Raw genomic sequence first — 23,630 nt, 5'->3', positions numbered from 1 at the left:
CGAAACTGAGCCCAAGTGCAAGGTGTTGGAATTGGCGTCTGGCTTGCTTTGTCTACAGTACCCGAACCAGACCCCCCTGGAGGGGTCGGAGTGTCGCGCCCGAGGAGAACTGGGCAGCCGTGGAGCAGATCCTGAAAAGTTGGTGTTGGTGTGCTTGCTGTGGGGTCACTTCAGTGGCCTCCTAGAGTGCTGTCTGGGTCTGATTCCCGGTGCCGGATCGGAGGAGCCGTAACTCGGATAGGCTCGGGCGGAGGGGGTCTGCCCAATCGGAGGTTCCGGAGTTGCCGAGCCCCCCGGTATGCCCAATTGGAGACAAAGGCTTGTGAACTAGTCAGGTGATCTGGCTAACCTGAGCTACGGAGGCCCTACGGGGTCAGAGTAAACGCCGAAAAAGTTCCAGGCTGAATAGGGATTGAAAACCCCTGTTTGCAGCCCAGCATCGTGTAATATTTCAGCACGGCCATCTTCTGGACAAGCAGGTTGATCTGGACGGTGTGTCAGGTAATCGATAAGGCCAAGCTAGCCTGGATGTGCAAGCTGTAGAAGGGTAAAAAGACCCGGGACTCACCCTGCATATCTGTATGTCTGCAATGTCTGGACTAATCCTGTAAAGTTTATAACCGTTCAAAGACCCTTTTTGCTCACAGTCTTATATATAACACAATATAAAGGGGAAAATTGTGTTTACAAGGGGGACAGAAAAGTTAAAAAAAAGGGGATAAAAATTGGCTATTAGCCATCTATGCTTTAGTTTCTTGATGTTCCCTTATTCAGATTTCTAATGTGCTCTGCAGTTAATTTTTTTTTTTTGACGCTAGGTAATAGATGTTAAACTTATTGTCTAGGCTGCATAAGTGCAAAAATTTCTATTTGTTAACATCTAGGTTATCCTCAATTTAAAGTATGATAATGGTGCCAGTAGAATACTGTTTAGTCTGGTGTCAAGTGATCTGTCTATAGCAGGCTCCTTTGTGTTTGTTCACATATATATATAATTTTTTTTTTTTTTTTTTTTTTTTTTTCTTCTGCTGTTTTTTGTGTTTTCAATTTATATAAATAGTTAGTTATTCAGAAGGTGGAGGGAAGGGAAGGGGGGGTCTTCACAATTGTGTATTTAGATACTTAAGGATTTACAAATCACGTATTTGGTACCAGGCGAGTACCTGGCTTTGTATAGTGTGTTGTGCAGCATATGCACTATTTTGAATGGAAAGATATATCACTCAGGTGAAATCTATTTCACCCATAATGCCTGTGAAAACGAAAGATAAAAAAAGTAATAAAACAGCTGATACCAGTCTAGATAATCCTATGGATTCCAGTAAGAGTGTGTTTGATATGCAAGAGCTTACTGTTAAACTCCTGGAAGTGTTCTCGCCCCAATTTGAAGCAATTAAAAAGGAATTAGGATCTATTTCTACTGAAATAGTCACATTATCATCTGAAGTGAAACTTTTTTCAAACAGATTAACAGAGGCTGAGTCTAGAATTTCGAATTTAGAAGATCAGGGCCACATTTCAGCAGAGATTATTAAAAAACAAGATTCTAAAATCAGAAATATGCAGCTTCGCCTGGAGGATCTTGAGGATCGCTCCCGGCGTAATAATATTAGATTAGTTGGCCTACCAGAAGTCGCAGAATTTGATGACCTCTTAAAATTTACATCTACTACACTACCCCTGGCGCTAGGGATGCCCCCCCAATCAGTTCCACTTATAATTGAACGGGCGCATAGACTGGGCCCTAAGAAAGACCTCGTAGATGGAGCTTTAAAAAATAGAGTTTGTTTATTTAAACTCCTAAAATATCAAGACAAGATTGAGCTTATGAGACTGTTTAAAACAGCAGAACCCCTTTTTTTTGGTAATAGCAGAATACTAATGTTTCAAGATTTTTCCTCTGAGACTTCGGCGAGGAGGAGAACTATGGCCCCGCATTGTACACAACTTATAAATAAAGGGATAAAAGCACGGATGATCTATCCTGCTCGAATCATAGTTGAAAATCGAGGTACTAGACGCTCATTTGACGAGGTCTCAGAGGTAAAAAAATACATAGAATCCCTGTGAGCAGAGGCTAGATGTGGTTTGGTACTCAAATAAGATGTTAGATGAATAATATTTTTGAAGGTGTGATAATGTTCAAGCTAAACTTAATGTCAATTTTTATGATTAGCGCATTTGTTATTTGTTATATGTATTTGGTGTTTTGTTGCTTCTTTTCTCTTTTTTCCTTTTTTTTTTTTTTTTTTTTTTTTTTTCTCTCTCCCTCTCTCCTTCTCCTCTCCCTTCCTCCTGGCCCTCCCCTTTTGTCTCATTGCATTTTTTTTTAAAAGGTATTTTATATGGCCATTCCGGTCAGCTCTCTTTTTCTTGATAGATTGATGCTGAATGGGTGAGGGACTCAAAGTACTCTCTTGGAATATAGGAGGAATAACTTCCCCTATTAAGTGTAAATTAGTTATTAAAAAATTAGCTACCCATAAACCGGATATAGTTCTCCTACAGGAGACACATCTCAGTCAACAAGAAGCAGCGAAACTGAAAATAAAGTGGGTAGGGGAAGTTATTTCAACAGCAAGCCGAGCTAGAAAATGTGGGTTAGCTATCCTTCTTCATAAGGATCTCGATTATAAAATAATTAAAGTAGAAGTGGACAAAGCAGCTAGGTATATCCTTCTTCAAATTCATCTAAAAAACGTCAAACTGGTGATTTTTAATGTATACGCCCCAAATAATTTTTCCAGAGAATTCTGGGAAAATATAAAGCTAAAACTATTTCCTTATGTCTCTGAGAACGTAATTCTTGGGGGAGATTTTAATGCAACTCTTTGTCCTACTCTAGATAGATTCTCAAAAAAAAATATTGCAGTCCATAATAGATATGCGAAATTTTTAAAACAATGGTGCTCAAGGTTAAAATTAGTAGATGTTTGGCGGCTAAAAAATCCTGACAAGCTGCTATATTCTTGTGAGTCTTTAGCACATGGAACATTTTCAAGAATAGACTTCTTTTTCATTTCAGAAACATTAGCCTTACAAGAAATAGAGGCCGAAATAGGAGAAATTAGTATATCAGATCATGCCATCATCTCATTATCTTTTATAGCAGGTAACAAAGAAAGGATCAAAACACTTAAATTTATCTTTCCTCGCTATTTATGTAATAACCCTAAATTTGTTAATTTTATGAAAGCCTCTTGGCAGCGCTATTATGCTGAAAATTCAAATTACTCTCACAAGATTGAAATCTGTTGGGAAGCTTTTAAAGCTGTATTACGAGGTGAAATCCAGGTTTTTGTAAGTATAGGTAAGAAGAAGAGCAGAATAAGAGAAACTCAAATTTTAAATCAGGTTAGGAATGCTTTCACAATGTATTGTGCAAATCCTACAGTGGGGAATTGGGGGAAATATAGAGATAAGAGAAAGGAAAGAGATCTCTTCTTGAAACAAAAATTAGTAGAGGAAGAAACTAAAATAAATCTTCACTTTAAAGGTATTTATGGGTACTCGGCCAAATTTTTGGCCAAACTTACTAAAAGTAGAAAAAAGAAAAATCTTATATTGGCAATCCAAACGGATAAAGGTAGAGTTACAGAAACTAAGGAGATCTTAGAAATTTTCTATACTTATTACCAACAGCTCTACTCCGATACTGCAATAAACAATGTCAATCATAACAATTTTTGGGATATGATAAAGGCCCCTAAAATATCTAATGAGGATTTGTTAGTGATAAATGCCCCGATTTCAATACAAGAAATCAGAAAAGCTATAGATAATTTAAAAATGAACAAAGCAGCGGGTCCTGATGGATTCCCCGCTGAATTCTATAAATGTATGAGTGAAGAGGTATCAGTGATACTAGAAAAACTTTTCAATTCTTATTTTTGTACAATGAATCCTATATCCAATTATTTCTCTGCGGCGAATATTTCTCTCATTCTAAAGAAAGGTAAAAACCCGGAAGATCTGGCTTCCTACAGACCAATTTCTGTCTTAAATATAGATTATAAAATATTAATGGCAATTATTGCGGGAAGAATCTCTAAATGTTTACATAATATTATCCATCCAGATCAAACTGGATTTATGATAGACAGAAATCCAACAAAAAATATACGTAAAGTAATTAATCTGTTGGATTACGCGTGGAATGTAGATCAGGGTAGGAAGAAACCGGTCTGGCAAGATGCGGCTATTCTTTCCCTGGATGCCATTAAAGCCTTTGATTCAATTATTTGGGAATATTTATTCAGAACATTAGAGCAATTTGGGTTTAAGGGAGAATTTTTACACTTCATTCATAGAATTTATTATAATCCAATATCTTTTTTACTTATTAATGGGACCTTGTCATCCAAAATAACTTTACAAAGGGGCACTAGGCAGGGGTGTCCGTTGTCCCCCTTGCTTTTTAATATTGCATTAGAACCTCTAGCAATTCGGTTCAGGGAAGTGTTAATGGGATGCCAGTTTGGTATACATTCCCTGAAAATCTTGTTGTATGCGGATGACGTGTTATTATTTTTAGCCAATGTTCAGCAGTCTATCTTATTAGTGTTACAAACTCTGAAACTTTTCAGTTCATTCTCTGGGTATAAGATAAACTTAGAGAAGAGTGAATTATTGTGCCTTAATGATAGAATGATAGTAACTCCTAGTATTCCCTTTAAACAGGTCGATGCTATTAAATATCTAGGCCTGGTTCTGCACAGGAATCCTAGTTGCTGGTATAAAGCTAATTTTGAACCACTGTTCCAAAAGATTGCTGATGACTTACAACTATGGGTTGCATTCCCACTGTCTTTGACAGCACGCGTTAGGCTAATTAAATCTATCATTTTCCCACGTTTGTTATACCCGCTTCAGAATTTACCGTTGTTTATCTTAAATAAGGATCTTAAGCGAATTAACTCCTTATTTACTAAATTTATTTGGAATAATAAAAAATCACGATTGGCCTTAGGGAGACTTATGCAAACTCCTGGAGGGGCTGGTTTAGCGTTACCTGATCTTAAACTCTACAATCTGGCGGCGCTGGTTAAGATAGCAATGGATTGGATTGCTGGCTCCAATATCGTTGCTTCTGAAGAGATAGAATCATTTGTAATTGCACCATTTTCATTAAAAGCGATCTTGCACTGCAAAGTACAGAAATTGCCGCAGAATATTAGCTGCCTTATCTCTATAAAGAATGTAGTATATGCATGGCAAAAAACCTGTGCAATTTTAGATCTGGATTATTCTTTTTCTGATTTCTTACCTATTGTAAGTAACCCGAGTTTTCTTCCAGGGATACATCAAAAAGTATTTAGAGACTGGGCAGAAAAAGGTTTACTTTATGTGAAACAATTTCTTGACGAAAATTATCATATAGTACCTGCTGAAGATATTTTCAGTAATTACAATATACCTAGATCCAATTTATTCGCGTATTTTCAAATCCGTCATTTTATTTTAGATCAGAAGTGGCGGCCTACATCCACAATAGTTTGGCCCGATATTAAACTTTGTATACAAAAATTCACTACAGGTGATGCCTCGATCTCTCTGTTGTATGATATCATGCTGAATAAGCAGAGTCTGCCTATTAGGGATAATCTAGGTAAATTTTGGTCTGCAAAAATTCCCGTGATAGATTTTGAAAATATTTCTCAAAGCTTTAATTTGCTGCAGAAATGCAAAGTACCAATGGCCTGGAAAGAATCACATATGAAGCTGATTAATGACTTCTATATTTCACCATGGAAGATGAAAAAGTTTTACCCTTTATCAGTCAATATCTGCCCACGTTGCGCATATTATAAGGCAGATATACTCCATATGTTTTGGTCTTGCCCTATGGTCAGACAATTATGGCTGAAGATAATTTATTGGTTTAATAAATTATACAAAGTTACAATATTGCTAGCAGTAGAGGATATTTTCTTTCTATACCCTTTCAATGATGATTTTAATAGGAACACCATAGAAAGCTTAAATACAGTTATATTAGCAGTTAGATTCTGTATACTTAAAAATTGGAAAAGTAAGCGTTTATTGGGACTAGCTGAGGTCTTTAAAATATTTCAGGAGCAGATTGTCTTTGAATCTTTCCATCTCCATGATGCCTCTGAGAAAAGAATTAAGAAGTTCTTATGGAAATGGTCACCGGTTATATTAACCTATCCAAGTGTTATTCAAAAAATGATTCTCTCCCCCTTTCTAGCATCAGTAAGTTTTGCAGAATTGACTCTATTAAATGTTTTTCCACATAATTGGATTAAGTAGCCTGGATGGGTCAATATGGAGATATGGAGGGACAGTTGGAGGGGGGGAGAGGAGGAGAGGATTGTCCCTTTTTTTCCCCTCTTTTTTTTTTTTTTTTTTTTTTCTCTCTCTCTCTTTCTTTTCTGTCTATATTTATGTGTATATTTATATGATTTGGTTATGTGTTGAATCTGTAAACAAGGTGATGTAAAAACCCTTTAAAAGTTCAGCAGTGTATATTAATAATGACAAATCTTGAGCAGGGTATTAGGTATTGATGATCATTTTATATATTGAAGTAATTATTTCCTCATGTGATCATTTTCTTTTTTGTCTTTCTGTATGCAGCGCTGCTTTGTTTTGTTTTGTTATGTTATTTTTCTTGATCTTCGCCCTGCGTGGTATAAAGATTTGTAATTTGATTTGATTTTGTTTGATATACGCTGTTGGTTATCTATAAATAAAAGTTTAAAAAAAAAAAAAGAAATCTCCTCCCACCATAATATTCCCTTTGGCAAATTCTATTAGTTTAATTTGTAGGTCTAACCAAAACCTAGGTGAATACTCATTAGGACAGTATACATTGTAAAAGTGAATATAATCCCTACAATTTTAATCTTTAGAAACATATACCTCTCCTCTAAATCAAAATAACTTGCATCTATTACATACTGAAGATTTTTTTTATAAGAATTGCCACCCCTCTTTTCCTCTTCTTACAAGGAGTACCTAAAACTTCCCCAACCCAACTACATTTTAACTTTATTAATTCTTCTCCCTTGAGATGAGTCTCCTGGATGAGGGCGACATCAGTACCCATGTCTCTTAAATGCTTTAAAATTGACTTTATTTTAATGGGAGACATGATGCCACCCACATTCCAGGAGACACAGCACATTTTACTATTCACTTAATAACGGAAATAAAAAAAAATAAAAAAAAAACACTTCAAACTTACATTTATTACCCAGGCAATATACTTTATGTGAGAGCAGTCCATCATGACCTTATACCTTTGACCTTTTTGATATAAAGGCCTCTGCTTCTTTTTCATCCTCCAAAAATGTAGCTTCAATATTATTATTTTTTTATTATTCTAGCAGGAGAAATTATGGAGGCATCAAACCCTAGATTTATCATTTTTGTACATACAGGAGCCATTTTCCTTCTTTTGCTTGAAACCTCAATGGAAAAATCCTGAAACATATATATCCTTTTGTTCTCCAAATACACCTCCCTTCTTTTCCCCCTATAATGTTGTAGGAGAGTGAAAATGTAATATCCTCGCTATTATCGGTCTAGGTCTATCCATTAAATTGTCATTCATTGTGCCTATTCGGTGTACTCTTTCCACCACGATTGGGAGAGCCTTATCAGGAATTTCCAATAACTTTGGTAAGGTGATAGAAATACATTTAGTAAGATCATAATAAAGTAAAATCTCTGGGACCCCTATTATTTTATTATTAATTCTACGAGCCCGTTTTTTTAAATCCTCCACTTTTTGTTGCGATAAAGTATATTTTTTTTCACTTGCTTCAATTCCGTTTTTAAAACCTACTGCTTCATCTTCTAGATCTGAAATTCAATCCTCCGTTCTGCTAGCCTTTTGGAAAACTGTCTCACCTCGCTAGTCAAATTAGAAATTTCTGTTTTGATCTGTTTAAACTGGGGAAGAAATATGTCTGATATGTTCTTTTTCTAAAGTTTGTAAGTCAAACTGATTGGAGCTTTCATTTAATATCTCTGGATTGGACTCATTACTATTTTTATTTCTCTTGTCTTTGCCTCTAGAAGTAATTGCTGGAGATTTCTTCGAGTGACCAATAAACTTGTCCATGTGAATTAGTGAATCTATAAGTGTCTATTTATTAATAGTTAGAGAGCAAAAAAAAAGTAGTGAATCAATATATGTGTATTGTGTCTAAGTGTATAGTAGGCCCCCCTTGAGGAGGGGAAAAAAAAGAAAAAAGAAAAAAAGACACTCTACCAAATGAAAAATAATAATTGAAAATTAAGTTAATTAAGACCAGAAAAGTCCTAGAGGGTTAATGGATTATGGGGACTATTTCTTTAGTTCAGATCACACTTGCCACATTTGTATTTCAAGCTACTATTCCCCACCTTTTCTTTTTTCTTTCCATTATCTTCCCTTTTCTCCCTTTTAAACTTTGCGCTTAATAATTTAAATAATCCTGTATGGACCTTTGACCATGTTTTGACAATGTTCATTAAGCCAATAGATAAAGTCTACTCAACCCTATCCTTTTCCAAGATAAAATTTCCACAGCAATATACATTTGCTAATTTTTATACAGAATAATTAGATGCAAATTGTCATCCTTACACATCCGCTATAACTTTGACCCTACTAAACATTAATAGGTAACAAATACGTAGAGGGAAAGTTTCCAAGTTTTGCCTTCTTTGATTAGATTCTATTTTATGGAACACCACAAATCTTGGGGGTATTAATTTGTTATCTCAACAACATAGCCCACCAGCGAGTATGTTTACCCCTTGCCAATTAAGAAGCCTGAATTGAACTACTCAACCTTACCCCCTTGCAAGATTTAAATTCTAACAATTATATACATTTGCTAAGATTCTGTCAAAAAGGAGAACCAGTGCCACATACAATTGTAGCTAAAACTTACATGCCCAGCATTGAATAAACACACAGAGTAGAAATAATTTAGTGAACAAATATATGGGTAAATTCTAGGCCTTGCCTCCTTCGAAGCGTTTTATTTTATTGGGAACCTAGAATCTTGTAATTATTATTTGAATGACTCAGCAAATCCACCTGACCGCATATATATATATATTTGACAGTTATAATTGTCACTACTTCTTAAGTAACCGCCAAAAAAAATTTGACAATAGGAATATTAATAATTAGCATATACAGTATATTTCAACACTTTGTCTCCTATGAGATAATTTATTTCTTAGGATCCTCTGCTTCCTGTTTCAGACTCCATATATACCATGGAATACCCAAGCACAGCCTCTTTAACCAGACTGTTTAGCTGAAAGTGCATAATCATAGTACATATTAATATGTTAATACTTCTTTATATCTGAATCTCCCACAGACATATGCTGTATCTACTAAGCGTTCTATATCATTCGGAGCCAACACTATTTAAGATATTTCTCCCCCAAATTCGATAAATGCAACCAATTTTAGGCCCTTTGGGATCACCACCTCTTTTTTTATGTTCTTCAGCCTCGGTAAGCCTCTTCACTAAGTGTAAACTTGCATGCTTATTTATTTAATTTAGCTGCCCCCTCCTTGGGTATATAAGACCTAACCCTTAACTTATTTTATTCACATTTCTTTGTCCCTCTCCGGGAGGGCACCAGGCTACGTTCACCACTAGCAGCACTTAGACTTATGGGCCAGCTGGGGCACAGGCTTAAAAATAGACCACACTCACTCCTGTAGTCGGTACTTGAGGGTAGGTCTCTTTCCCCTGTTACAGTCCACATATTAGGCCTCTCACGATGCTTAGTATAATACTAGGCTGTGCTGCTATCCCACGTATTCCGCACCTGTATAACTTCTCTGCGCTTCGCGCTTAAATATTTTGTCAGCACGTCAGTGAGCTTCCAGACGAAGGAAGGCTTCTTAGGATTCCTCGTCCTTAACATCGGCTTCCGACAGGGCCTCCGGTGTTCCACATACCCAGACACCTAGGAGGAATAAGCGCAGGATGGTACTCTCACTCCTGCTATACTAGCCGAACGATTGACCTGCCCACCGGGAGCTCCACCGCAGGCAGGAATAGCTACTCTTAGGGGACATAACCAAAATACCTAACTTTCAACTTGTAATACGAGCGCTATCCAGCCCACATTAAAAGCTTACTTTTAGCTGTGTTTGCATGCGAGCAAACAAAAGAAAATGACTGTGCCACTTGTAATCTGAAAAAAATATATGCTAAGAATTACATATTTAAATCAAAGATTAGCCTAAGAATAATATGCAGATATATTTTTAAAATATTGGTACAAGCACCTTAGGCTCTCTAAACAAGTGCTTTGTTTAAAATGCTGGTGCACTTTTGAAACAGCAATAGCTTTTATTAGAAGCATGTTTGCTAGTACATGTATATTATACAAATGCTTCTATTCAAAACTGAAATGCAACCATGTGGATTACCATTTGAGCTGGAATGTCCCTTAACCCCTTAATGACCACAGCACTTTTCCATTTTCTGTCCGTTTGGGACCAAGGCTATTTTTACATTTCTGCGGTGTTTGTGTTTAGCTGTAATTTTCCTCTTACTCATTTACTGTACCCACACATATTATATACCGTTTTTCTCGCCATTAAATGGACTTTCTAAAGATACCATTATTTTCATCATATCTTATCATTTACTATAAAAAAAAATATAAAATATGAGGAAAAAATCGAAAAAAACACATTTTTTCTAACTTTGACCCCCAAAATCTGTTACATATCTACAACCACCAAAAAACACCCATGCTAAATAGTTTCAAAATTTTATCCTGAGTTTAGAAATACCAAATGTTTACATGTTCTTTGCTTTTTTTGTAACTTATAGGGCCATAAATACAAGTAGCACTTTGCTATTTCCAAACCATTTTTTTTTTCAAAATTAGTGCTAGTTACATTAGAACACTAATATCTTTCAGGAATCTCTGAATATCCATTGACATGTATATATTTTTTTTTAGTAGACAACCCAAAGTATTGATCTAGGCCCATTTTGGTATATTTCATGCCACCATTTTACCGCCAAATGCGATCAAATACAAAAAATCGTTCACTTTTTTACAAATTTTTTACAAACTTTTGGTTTCTCACTGAAATTATTTGCAAACCGCTTGTGCAATTATGGCATAAATGGTTGTAAATTCTTCTCTGGGATCCCCTTTGTTCAGAAATAGCAGACATATATGGCTTTAGCATTGCTTTTTGGTAATTAGAAGGCCGCTAAATGCCACTGCGCACCACACGTGTATTATGCCCAGCAATGAAGGGGTTAATTAGGGAGCATGTAGGGAGCATTTTGGGGTAATTTTAGCTTTAGTGTAGTGTAGTAGACAACCCCAACTATTGATCTAGGCCCATTTTGGTATATTTCATGCCACCATTTCACCGCCAAATGCAATCAAATTAAAAAAAACATTAACTTTTTCACAATTTTAGGTTTCTCACTGAAATCATTTACAAACAGCTTATGCAATTATGGCACAAATGGTTGTAAATGTTTCTCTGGGATCCCCTTTGTTCAGAAATAGCAGACATATATGGCTTTGGCGATGCTTTTTGGTAATTAGAAGGCCGCTAAATGCTGCTGCGCATCACGCGTGTATTATGTCTAGCAGTGAAGGGGTTAATTATGTAGCTTGTAGGGAACTTGCAGGGTTAATTTTAGCTTTAGTGTAGAGCTCAGCCTCCCACCTGAAACATCAGACCCCCTGATGCCTCCCAAATAGCTCTCTTCCCTCCCCCACCCCACAATTGTCCCCGCCATCTTAAGTACTGGCAGAAACTCTGCCAGTACTAAAATAAAAGGTATATTTGGGCTTTTTTTAGTTTTTTTTTAAGCATATTTACATATGCTGCTGTGTAGGATCCCCCCTTAGCCCCCAACCTCACACATCCCCCACCAAACAGCTCTCTAACCCTCCCCCTCTGCCTTAATGGGCGCCATCTTGGGTACTGGCAGCTGTCTGCCAGTACCCAGTTTAGAACAAAAATGTGCTTTTTTTTTAAGAAAAATCCCTTTTTCTGTAGTGTAGCTCCCCCCACACCCAAGAACAACCCCCCACCCCTCCAAGATCCCTTTTACTGAAGTTTATTTGTTTTTTAATTTGTCCCTTTTCCCCCACAGTTACAATCTAATTTTCTGTAGTATAGCGGTTCCCACCCGCTCCCGCCCCGTGCACGCGCCCGCCCGCCACCCTCTGTGCACGCGCGCGCGCCCGTGCGCGCCCCCGTCAGCTCCGGCCCCGATCCCGCCCCCCTCCACCTTATACGGCCCATCGATGGCCGCCCACCCGCCTCCCAAGTCAGCTCCCACCCACCAACGTTACCGGCCACCGATGTCCGGTGCAGAGAGGGCCACAGAGTGGCTCTCTCTGCATCGGATGGCCATGCAGGGTTATTGCAGGATGCCTCCATATCGAGGCATCACTGCAATAACCGGAAAGCAGCTGGAAGCGAGCAGGATCGCTTCCAGCTGCTTTCCACACTGAGGACGTGCAGGGTACGTTCTCAGGCATTAACTGCCTTTTTTCTGAGGACGTACCCTGCACGTCCTCAGTCGTTAAGGGGTTAAAGGGACATAATACTCATATGCTAAATCCCTTGAAACTGATGCAGAATAACTGTAAAAAGCTGACAGGAAAATATCACCTGAGCATCTCTATGTACCAAAGGAAGATATTTTACCTCACAATTTCCTCAGCTCAGCAAAGTAAGTTCTGTGTAAAAAGTTATACTCAGCTGCTCCCAGCTGCAGGTAAAAAAAACATTAAAAAAATTAAGAAATGAACTGTAGCCAATCAGCATCAGCAGTGCTGAGGTCATGAACTCTTTTACTGTGATCTCATGAGATTTCACTTAACTTTCATGAGATTTCATAGTAAGCTTCCTTTAACCTGAATAGGGAAATAATATGAGAGTGCACGAGGCTCATCCCCTTAGCTGTCCCAGGACAGACATACTAATATGCTGCTTAGAAATCCTTTACAATGGGATGTGGTTACTGAGGAACTTTTGAGGTAAAATATCTTTCTTTTTTACACAGAGATGTTCAGGTGATATTTTCTAGTCAGCTTTTTACAGCTATACTGCATCACTTTCAAATGTTTAAACATTTGGGTATTATGGCCCTTTAAAGTATGTATTTTCAATTTTTAACAGGAAGGCATAGCAAAGCCCAGAACTTTTAAAATGCTTTTTTTTTTTTTTTTTTTTTTTTTTTTTTGTTAGTACACATATTTAAACATTTTATATTACAACCTCAAGGTGTTTACTTTCCCTCTAACAATCCTGCTAATATAGAGTTCCCAGTATGCTGTTAAAGTGCAGACTATTTTGTTTTAATAAACATTTTAATAAATAATGGGTGAATTTTTCAGCACATTCATAAAAAAACAAATGCTTCATAACATAAACAAAAGTTACTGGACATTTCATGAAGCAATAAAAAATCAGTATGGCCAGTGATGTAATAAAAGATAAGGGTTTCATTAATCAGACTTGTCTTAGATGTTTGTTTAAGCCTCAAAGAATAAGAGATAACTGACAAAGACCCTGCAGGCCACCTCTTATCTCAGTGCACTTTATTAGCTGTTCACTGTAAGACAGTGCTTATTCGTGTGTGCCATATAAATAACATTGTGTTCACTTCCATGAAGTTATGCAGGAACCAGCACTAATTGGCTAAAATACAAGTTTGTAAAAATCACTACGATAAGGGGCAGTCTGCAGAGGCTTAGATACAAGGTAATAACAGAGGTAAAAAGCATATTAATAAAACAGTGTTGGTTATGCAAAATGCGGGAATGTTTATGAAAGGGATTAACCATCTTTTTAAACAATAACAATTTTCAAGTAGTCTGTCCCTTTAAATAACTACATTGTTCATTAGAAACAAACCTGCAAATGTTTGATCTACAGCCAACATTTTTTTAAGAAAATGTTAATGTTCAATTGATTGAAATCATCATTCAAATATTTGAATATTAATATTTGAAAGTCGATTCTCACACACTTCAATACAAATCTATGGCAAAGAGTATTTACATGTAATATTCACATGTACTGAAATATATGTGATAAGTTAACATGTGTTCTGATGTTAAATAAATGCATTTGTTCATTCAAAAAATCTGCAAGTGTTTGCTCTGTAACCAACTTTTTTTAAGCAAATGTTGTGTCCCTCTCCGGGAGGGCACCAGGCTACGTTCACCACTAGCAGCACTTAGACTTATGGGCCAGCTGGGGCACAGGCTGAAAAATAGACCACACTCACTCCTGTAGTCGGTACTTGAGGGTAGGTCTCTTTCCCCTGTTACAGTCCACATATTAGGCCTCTCACGATGCTTAGTATAATACTAGGCTGTGCTGCTATCCCACGTATTCCGCACCTGTATAACTTCTCTGCGCTTCGCGCTTAAATATTTTGTCAGCACGTCAGTGAGCTTCCAGACGAAGGAAGGCTTCTTAGGATTCCTCGTCCTTAACATCGGCTTCCGACAGGGCCTCCGGTGTTCCACATACCCAGACACCTAGGAGGAATAAGCGCAGGATGGTACTCTCACTCCTGCTATACTAGCCGAACGATTGACCCGCCCACCGGGAGCTCCACCGCAGGCAGGAATAGCTACTCTTAGGGGACATAACCAAAATACCTAACTTTCAACTTGTAATATGAGCGCTATCCAGCCCACATTAAAAGCTTACTTTTAGCTGTGTTTGCATGCGAGCAAACAAAAGAAAATGACTGTGCCACTTGTAATCTGAAAAAAATATATGCTAAGAATTACATATTTAAATCAAAGATTAGCCTAAGAATAATATGCAGATATATTTTTAAAATATTGGTACAAGCACCTTAGGCTCTCTAAACAAGTGCTTTGTTTAAAATGCTGGTGCACTTTTGAAACAGCAATAGCTTTTATTAGAAGCATGTTTGCTAGTACATGTATATTATACAAATGCTTCTATTCAAAACTGAAATGCAACCATGTGGATTACCATTTGAGCTGGAATGTCCCTTAAAGGGACATAATACTCATATGCTAAATCCCTTGAAAATGATGCAGAATAACTGTAAAAAGCTGACAGGAAAATATCACCTGAGCATCTCTATGTACCAAAGGAAGATATTTTACCTCACAATTTCCTCAGCTCAGCAAAGTAAGTTCTGTGTAAAAAGTTATACTCAGCTGCTCCCAGCTGCAGGTAAAAAAAACATTAAAAAAATTAAGAAATGAACTGCAGCCAATCAGCATCAGCAGTGCTGAGGTCATGAACTCTTTTACTGTGATCTCATGAGATTTCACTTAACTTTCATGAGATTTCATAGTAAGCTTCCTTTAACCTGAATAGGGAAATAATATGAGAGTGCACGAGGCTCATCCCCTTAGCTGTCCCAGGACAGACATACTAATATGCTGCTTAGAAATCCTTTACAATGGGATGTTGCTACTGAGGAACTTTTGATGTAAAATATCTTTCTTTTTTACACAGAGATGTTCAGGTGATATTTTCTAGTCAGCTTTTTACAGCTATACTGCATCACTTTCAAATGTTTAAACATTTGGGTATTATGGCCCTTTAAAGTATGTATTTTCAATTTTTAACAGGAAGGCATAGCAAAGCCCAGAACTTTTAAAATGCTTTTTTTTTTTTTTTTTTTTTTTTTTAGTACACATATTTAAACATTTTATATTACAACCTCAAGGTGTTTACTTTCCCTCTAACAATCCTGCTAATATAGAGTTCCCAGTATGCTGTTAAAGTGCAGACTATTTTGTTTTAATAAACATTTTAATAAATAATGGGTGAATTTTTCAGCACATTCATAAAAAAACAAATGCTTCATAACATAAACAAAAGTTACTGGACATTTCATGAAGCAATAAAAAATCAGTATGGCCAGTGATGTAATAAAAGATAAGGGTTTCATTAATCAGACTTGTCTTAGATGTTTGTTTAAGCCTCAAAGAATAAGAGATAACTGACAAAGACCCTGCAGGCCACCTCTTATCTCAGTGCACTTTATTAGCTGTTCACAGTAAGACAGTGCTTATTCATGTGTGCCATATAAATAACATTGTGTTCACTTCCATGAAGTTATGCAGGAACCAGCACTAATTGGCTAAAATACAAGTTTGTAAAAATCACTACGATAAGGGGCAGTCTGCAGAGGCTTAGATACAAGGTAATAACAGAGGTAAAAAGCATATTAATAAAACAGTGTTGGTTATGCAAAATGGGAATGTTTATGAAAGGGATTAACCATCTTTTTAAAAAATAACAATTTTCAAGTAGTCTGTCCCTTTAAATAACTACATTGTTCATTAGAAACAAACCTGCAAATGTTTGATCTACAGCCAACATTTTTTTAAGAAAATGTTAATGTTCAATTGATTGAAATCATCATTCAAATATTTGAATATTAATATTTGAAAGTCGATTCTCACACACTTCAATACAAATCTATGGCAAAGAGTATTTACATGTAATATTCACATGTACTGAAATATATGTGATAAGTTAACATGTGTTCTGATGTTAAATAAATGCATTTGTTCATTCAAAAAATCTGCAAGTGTTTGCTCTGTAACCAACATTTTTTTAAGCAAATGTTAAGTGTCCCTTTAATGTTCAATTTAATGAAAGCATCATTCAAATATTTGAATATTAGCATTTAAAAGTTGATTCTCATAGACGTTAATACAAGTCTATGGTAATGAGTAATATGTATGTAATATTAAAATTTTAACTTCAATATTTAAATTTTAACATTCATTTGTACAGAACGAAGCTGATAAATGGTGGACTGGATGTCAGGGTAAACATTAATTCTGCTTTTCAAATATAGCATTATATAAATTTAGCAAATTCTAAGTTTAAATTGTACTAGTCCTCTGAATCTAAAATATTCAAATTCTACAATATTACATAAAAGTTTTGCCAAAATAATATATTTGAGTATGGTGTTTGTGAATGAGGTGGGCTGATGTAAAAATGAGGACTTATGTACATAACATAATTAATAGCATTTAAAAATGGATAAATGTTTTGGTAAAAAAATAGTGAATACTAACTGCTTTCATTTGTTCTAATCAAATGCTGATTTTGTGTTAGATGATATTCTTATTTGCATAAAAAGACAATCCACTTATCAAAGGTAACATTTTATTATCAAATAGAACATTTGAATTTTAATTCTCAAGCACTTCAGCGTAAGTACAAAGGAATCAATATTCAAATGTAATATTCACATGTTACAGCTGAATATTAAAATAATGTCACATTTCATATTCAATTTAACCATGTATTCTATAGAAATATTTAAATTGCAAAACAAATGTCAAGGGGAACATTTATTCTTCCACTTGAATGTCTAAATTCCAACATTAACATACCCCTAATAACAATAGGAGGTAGCTCCTTGCTGTATAAATCAAATGATTTGTATGAAGAATAAACTAAAAGAAGTCACAAAATTATAGAAGCAATAAAACTGAACATTGATTTATATTTAATGTATGCAAAGAGAGTGCATCGACTCCCAAAAGAAAATGCTGTTGCAAGTGAAAAGCTTCAATTATTCATATATGTACATCAGTTATGAACAGTTATTGCCTATGGATATAGTATTCAGTTGGCATTGAACTCTCCATCCAGATGTCTGATTCTAAGGCAATCTGTATAATTCTGACAAGACATTAACACATATACCTAATTATCTTCCTGTCACTTGCTGCTTGCCTGCATTGTGCACATTTTATTTTATGTGGCCCCGTTATAATACATAATTAGCTGTATTTTTGCTCTAGTGGATTCCTGGTCATATAACATTTATAACATGTTTTATTTCTTTTTAGAAAGACTTTAATCTTATTTTCCATGTGGTAATGTTATGATCAGTAGTTGACAAGTGAACGATTGGATATATTTTGCCATTTAAAACTGGCTGAACAAAATTGTACATTAGGATACAGTTCATTTATTAAAGGGGTTTTAAACTATAAAGTGTTTCCATTTACAGTATATCTGGGAAAGGCACCATGCTAACTGTTTTGTTTTTTGTTTGTTTTTTTATTAAAAAGTTAGATTCTTTTTATTAATACTAAAATTAATAGGAAATGCATATTTGAGCACAGGTTATACCTTAGAATAAATTGATCGGTGGGTGAGGAAATAAAACTAAGCTTTTTTTGATGCAAAATGTATAAAAATAAAAAATATACATAAATCAGAAATACCCATTAAAAATTATGATACATTTTTACATAATTTATTTTAGATAAAAGTAAAATAAGTTAATGGGATTTTAAGGGAATTTGTTAAATATATATAATTTGGTCTATTGTACTTCCTGTGACTTTCCAAGAGGGTCTTACCTGAACCAATGAATGTATTTGATGATGAATGATAATGAAAGAAATATATGTTTAAAAATAATTTTCTTTTATGTTAAAAGCATAGGAATGCTAAGTATTTCTAATGCACATTTGGCTTTAGTGCAGTTGATCTAGCGCAGTGTCAGGTTAGTGCACAAACGATAACTAATAAGTATTTTTGTATCACGCCCCAAGGAGCTAGCGAGGTCACAATATCCAAAGTCCTATAGTTATCCCACCTTGATCTTTCGCTCACATTTTACTTTCATCTTCTTATACGCACACTAATCCAGTAGCGCTAATTTTTTACTTTGAGTGCAGTTAGTACACGAGAAGAAAATGTTTTTTAGCACACCACTTGTAATCTGGCCCTCTGAGGGCAACCACAAAGGGCTCCAAAGTTGCATTCTAAGCTTTATAAATGGAGTCCAATATCAGTATACTTAACAAAAATGCTTATAATAAGGCTTAAATGTTCACATTTTGTCTATATTTAAACAACAGAGTTATTAAAACATTAGCTTTAGGAGGTTCATTAAGCATTTTTTGGGGGCTCATCAAGGCCGTGATATTCAAATGATTCTCCAGCTTGGAGAAAAATGGCAGCTCAGACTTCACAGGGGTTGAACTCATTGAATATCCAAAATAAAAAGGGCAAACCTCTCCAGCACTGTGAGTTTTCTATCATTTCTGTATGTGAAGGAGAGACAAGCCTAGTGCAATATAGCACTGCATGATGGTAGTTACACTTACACTTTGTGCTTTGTGTTTTATATAACTTTTCATTTCAGATTGAGTCCTTTCAATATTTTTACATTTAAGCATTCCACTTTCTCATTTATATTTTAATACCTTTAGATTTAACTCTAGCAGTGATTTTACAAATTCTGATTATGTTTTGAAAATGTATGTGTTACTTTAACAAATTAGGATCATATTTTTTATATTTCCATGTAGCTTTTACAAATTACATTGCACCTTGTATTTGATGAATTGCAAACTAAAACTGACAGCTTCAGAAAATGGGAGGTACAGGGCAGTTCCCTGGGCTGAACAGGGAAGTTCCCAGGGTTTGTCTGAAGCTCTCTCACAAGTCTTTTGAAATTTTGTAAGTATTTTACATAAGCTGGTCTCACTGATTTATCTTTCCAGCTGTATGCAGGGGACGTTTGCTAAAAGTTCACAATACACTTATTTTAACTTATCTACTAAAATATAAGCAAAGGCAAGTTAAAATGTAGTAAAAAAATCAGTTTGATTTGTAATTGATGCAAACTGAGCCTTTATACGAACCCCAGGTGTTCTCTAGTTACATCCTCTCTCCCATGTGACATTTTGTATCCAGAGAGCTTCATTACTTTCTATGGAATGCATCTATTATCCCTCTGGGACTTCTTGGTTCCACCCTTTTTCTTAGAAAATTCAGTAAGTTCAGCCACTGAGTCTGCTCTATAATCTCTCTCCAAACTAGATAATGTTTTATTAGCTGTCCCATAGAAAGTAATATATATATATATATATATATATATATATATATATATATGTATACATGTGTGTGTTTACAGATGATTCATAAAAACACATGTCAATATATATATATATATATATATATATATATATATTCCTATATATATTTGTGTGTATCTATACCTGTATATAATCATATATATATTCATATATACATAATTATATATATATATATATATATATATATATATATACATAATATATATTCAGAAGAAGAAATATGAACTCCCTCTGGGAAAAAGTGAAAAATACACCTTCCTCCCGGGAAGGGTTTTCAGTATACCTCTATCTGGCACCCAATCTATAAGGAAGAAAAATATTTAAATCAGTAGAGAACACAATGGTTATGCTTCACACAAGTATTTAATCATGATCCTAGGTAAAGCCACATAACTATGTAATACTTAAATAAAAAAGTCCCAACAGGAAGTCTGCAAGGGTACCCTTGTAAGTCCAGGAAGCTCCCAAATAACAGCAGCAAACCAGATGTTAATTATGTATTCACCCCAACAATATGGGTTATGATTCAACAGCTCCTGTGATAATTTTGATATTTAACACCCCCGTCAGTTCAAAACAGGCACCCCCACAGCTGTGACTAATTATGCCAAGTTTCCAGACGGGTTCACAAAGCATTGGTAAATAACTCTCTCATCTGCAGACTTACAGAATAATGCCTTCCTAGGCATGCAGCACTCCCAGATCACGGCTTTATACTTTACCCTCCTATGCTTGCTTAGCTTTCTTCACATAGACTCACATGGGGACACTGGTGTCGCTGATTTCCATAATGAAGGTTATTTGATCCAAAGATTCAAGGAGTTAAATCCCTCTTTTGGTCTCCGGTGTGTCCTGCAGACATGTATTGTAGCTGCCTGCTACACGCGTTTCACCTTTATAGGCATGGGGCTTCCTCCGGCTCAGTGTAATGACGTATTACTTTATCAGCTTTCTTTTAAAGGTTGATACACTCCGCCTCTTTTCTTCAGGTGAAAAAAAAATGTAGTTACATTTGGATTTATTCAGCACTTATGTAGTTATAAGTTGACTTTTATGTTTCACCCCTTATTCATACACTTATACATCAATTATAAAGGGAACCTTCATATTTTTACCTAAGCAATTTAACAAAATAAAGAATACCAACAATAGAGAATTGCTTTATCCTGAAAACGGAGCAAATACCCTTTGGTTTAAGATATCCTAGGTTAAAAATCCAAGGTTCTTCTCCTATTTCCCTCTGTATTTTCTGATTCTGAACTACTTAAATAGATTTGGGTATTGTCATATACTTTATTTTCTTTATAATCATGCCAGTCTCTATGGTATTTTCTCTTTTTTCTAAACTTTATAGCTACAGAAAATAGGAGGGGAAGAAGTAACTCCAGAAGAAGAAATAGGAGAGGTTATTATTTTTTAGAGAAGAAGGCACCCCCAAAAGAACCAGAAGGGGAGGAAGAAAAAAAAAGCAGCCTGACCAAAGAGAAGGGAAGATATCCTCTGAGGAATCAGAGGAAATAGAAAATGCACAAAAAACAAGGGATATTAAAGTTGTAAATTTGTCACATACACAAATCTCTGAAGATCAAATTAAAATACTTGAGAAAGGGTTAACTTTCGCACCCTTAAATAGATGTGACGTAAATCTTTTTGCATGAAAAATAGTATTAGGAAAAATACATCAGGACAAAGTACAGGCAGCTACTTTAGACATGCAGGATAGACTTTTGTTGAAAGATTGGACAGAAACTGTACAGAATGGGGAGGAAGAGGAGAATACAGAGTCTATAGGGTTTAGTAATCTAGCAATAAAATTGGAATATATGCCAGGTTTATCTACAGTACCAGCAGTTCACAATTTTGTGAATCTTGTTGAAAGAGATATTAGAGAAATGAAAAATTCAAGTGGTACAAAAGATAATTTATCCCAATGAATCCAAATGTAACTAAGTTTCTATTTCACCCGAAGAAAAGAGGCAGAGTGTATCAACCTTTAAAAGAAAGCTGACAAAGTAATACGTCATTACGCTGAACCGGAGGAAGCCCCATGACTATAGGGGTGAAACCCGCATAGCAGGCAGCTACAATACAAGTCCGCAGAACACACCAGAGACCAAAAGAGGGATTTAACTCCTGGAAGCTTTGGATCGAATGCCCTCCATTATGGAAATCAGCACCAGTGTCCCTATGTGAGTCTGTGTGAAGAAAGGTAAGCCAGCTTATGAGGGTAAAGTATAAAGCCTTGATCTGGGAGTGCTGCACACCTAGGAAGGCATTACTCTGTAAATCTGCAGATGAGAAAGTTACTTACCAGTGCTTTGTCAATCCATCCAAAAACTTGGCATAATTATTCACAGCCGTGGGAGTGTCTGTTTTGAACTGATGGGGATGTTTAAATAAATATATCGAAATTATCACAGGTTGAATCATAACCCATATTGTTGGGGTGAATACATAATAAATATCTGGTGTGCTGCTGTTATTTGGGAGCTCTCTGGACTTACAAGGGTACACCTGCAGACTTCCTTTAGGGACTTTTTCTATTAACTATTACATAGTTATGTGGCTTTACCTAGGTTTGTAATAAATACCTATGTGAAGCATAACCATTTTGTTATCTACTGATTTAAATATTTTTCTCCCTTATAGGTTGGGTGCTAGATAGCGGTATACTAAACACCCTTCCCGGGAGGAAGGTGTATTTTTCACTTTTCCAGTTTATCTTTTCCTCTTCTGAATTTAAAATTATTTATACCGCTGAGCACTACACTCCTGCTTGGATTTATAGATGCAGGATTGTAATGACCTGGGTTGTTTATATACACATTTCTAGTGCCAGTATTAGCTATTTAACTATATGTATATATATATAAACAGGTGGCCCTCGGTTTACGCCGGTTCAATTTGCGCCGTTTCAGAATAACAACCTTTTTTTCAGTCATGTGACTGCTATTGAAAAGCATTGAAAGTGCACTAATTAAAATAACCAGTAGGTGGAGCTGTCCGCTTGTGTTGCAGCAAAGTTATGAAAGCTTAGCAGACTTAAATTAATCTGTGTACACAGAACAGACCTTAGCTATCGAGCAACAAGATCTAGCAGCCACTTCCCTATTATCTTCATGTCCAGCTGCTTGAGCTGAGGGTGTCTAACTGCCTATTAATGAGTCAAGATTGAAATGCATAGAATAGCTGAAGACCCAATATTATCTAACATGCTAACAATGCAGAGAACTGTTTGCAGAATGTTTTTGTTCATTAAACTTAGTTTGATGATACAGTCTGTTGTGTGATTATTTAATTAAGTTTATAATGCTGTTTAGCATTTAAAGTCTTCATTTCAAAGCTTTAAAAATAATGTATTAGATGTTACTTATGTAAATTTTGAGAGGGGCCTGGAACCTAACTCCCTCACTTCCCATTGACTTACATTATAAACTGGGTTTCAATTTACAACGGTTTTGATATACAACCATTCCTTCTGGAACCTAACCCCGGCGTAAACTGAGGGTTACCTGTATATATATATATATATATATATATATATATATATATATATATATATATATAGAGAGAGAGAGAGAGAGAGAGAGAGATAAAATTATAGACAGACTGATGATAGATAGATAGATAGATAGATAGATAGATAGATAAATATGTTTCCAAAAATAATCAGGGTATTTATTATTCAACATACAGGCCCTTCAACATAAACCCCAGAAACACCA

The sequence above is a fragment of the Bombina bombina genome, chromosome 7 (assembly GCF_027579735.1).
Source record: "Bombina bombina isolate aBomBom1 chromosome 7, aBomBom1.pri, whole genome shotgun sequence".
Taxonomy (NCBI): Eukaryota; Metazoa; Chordata; class Amphibia; order Anura; family Bombinatoridae; genus Bombina; species Bombina bombina.
This window is presented reverse-complemented; position numbering follows the sequence as displayed.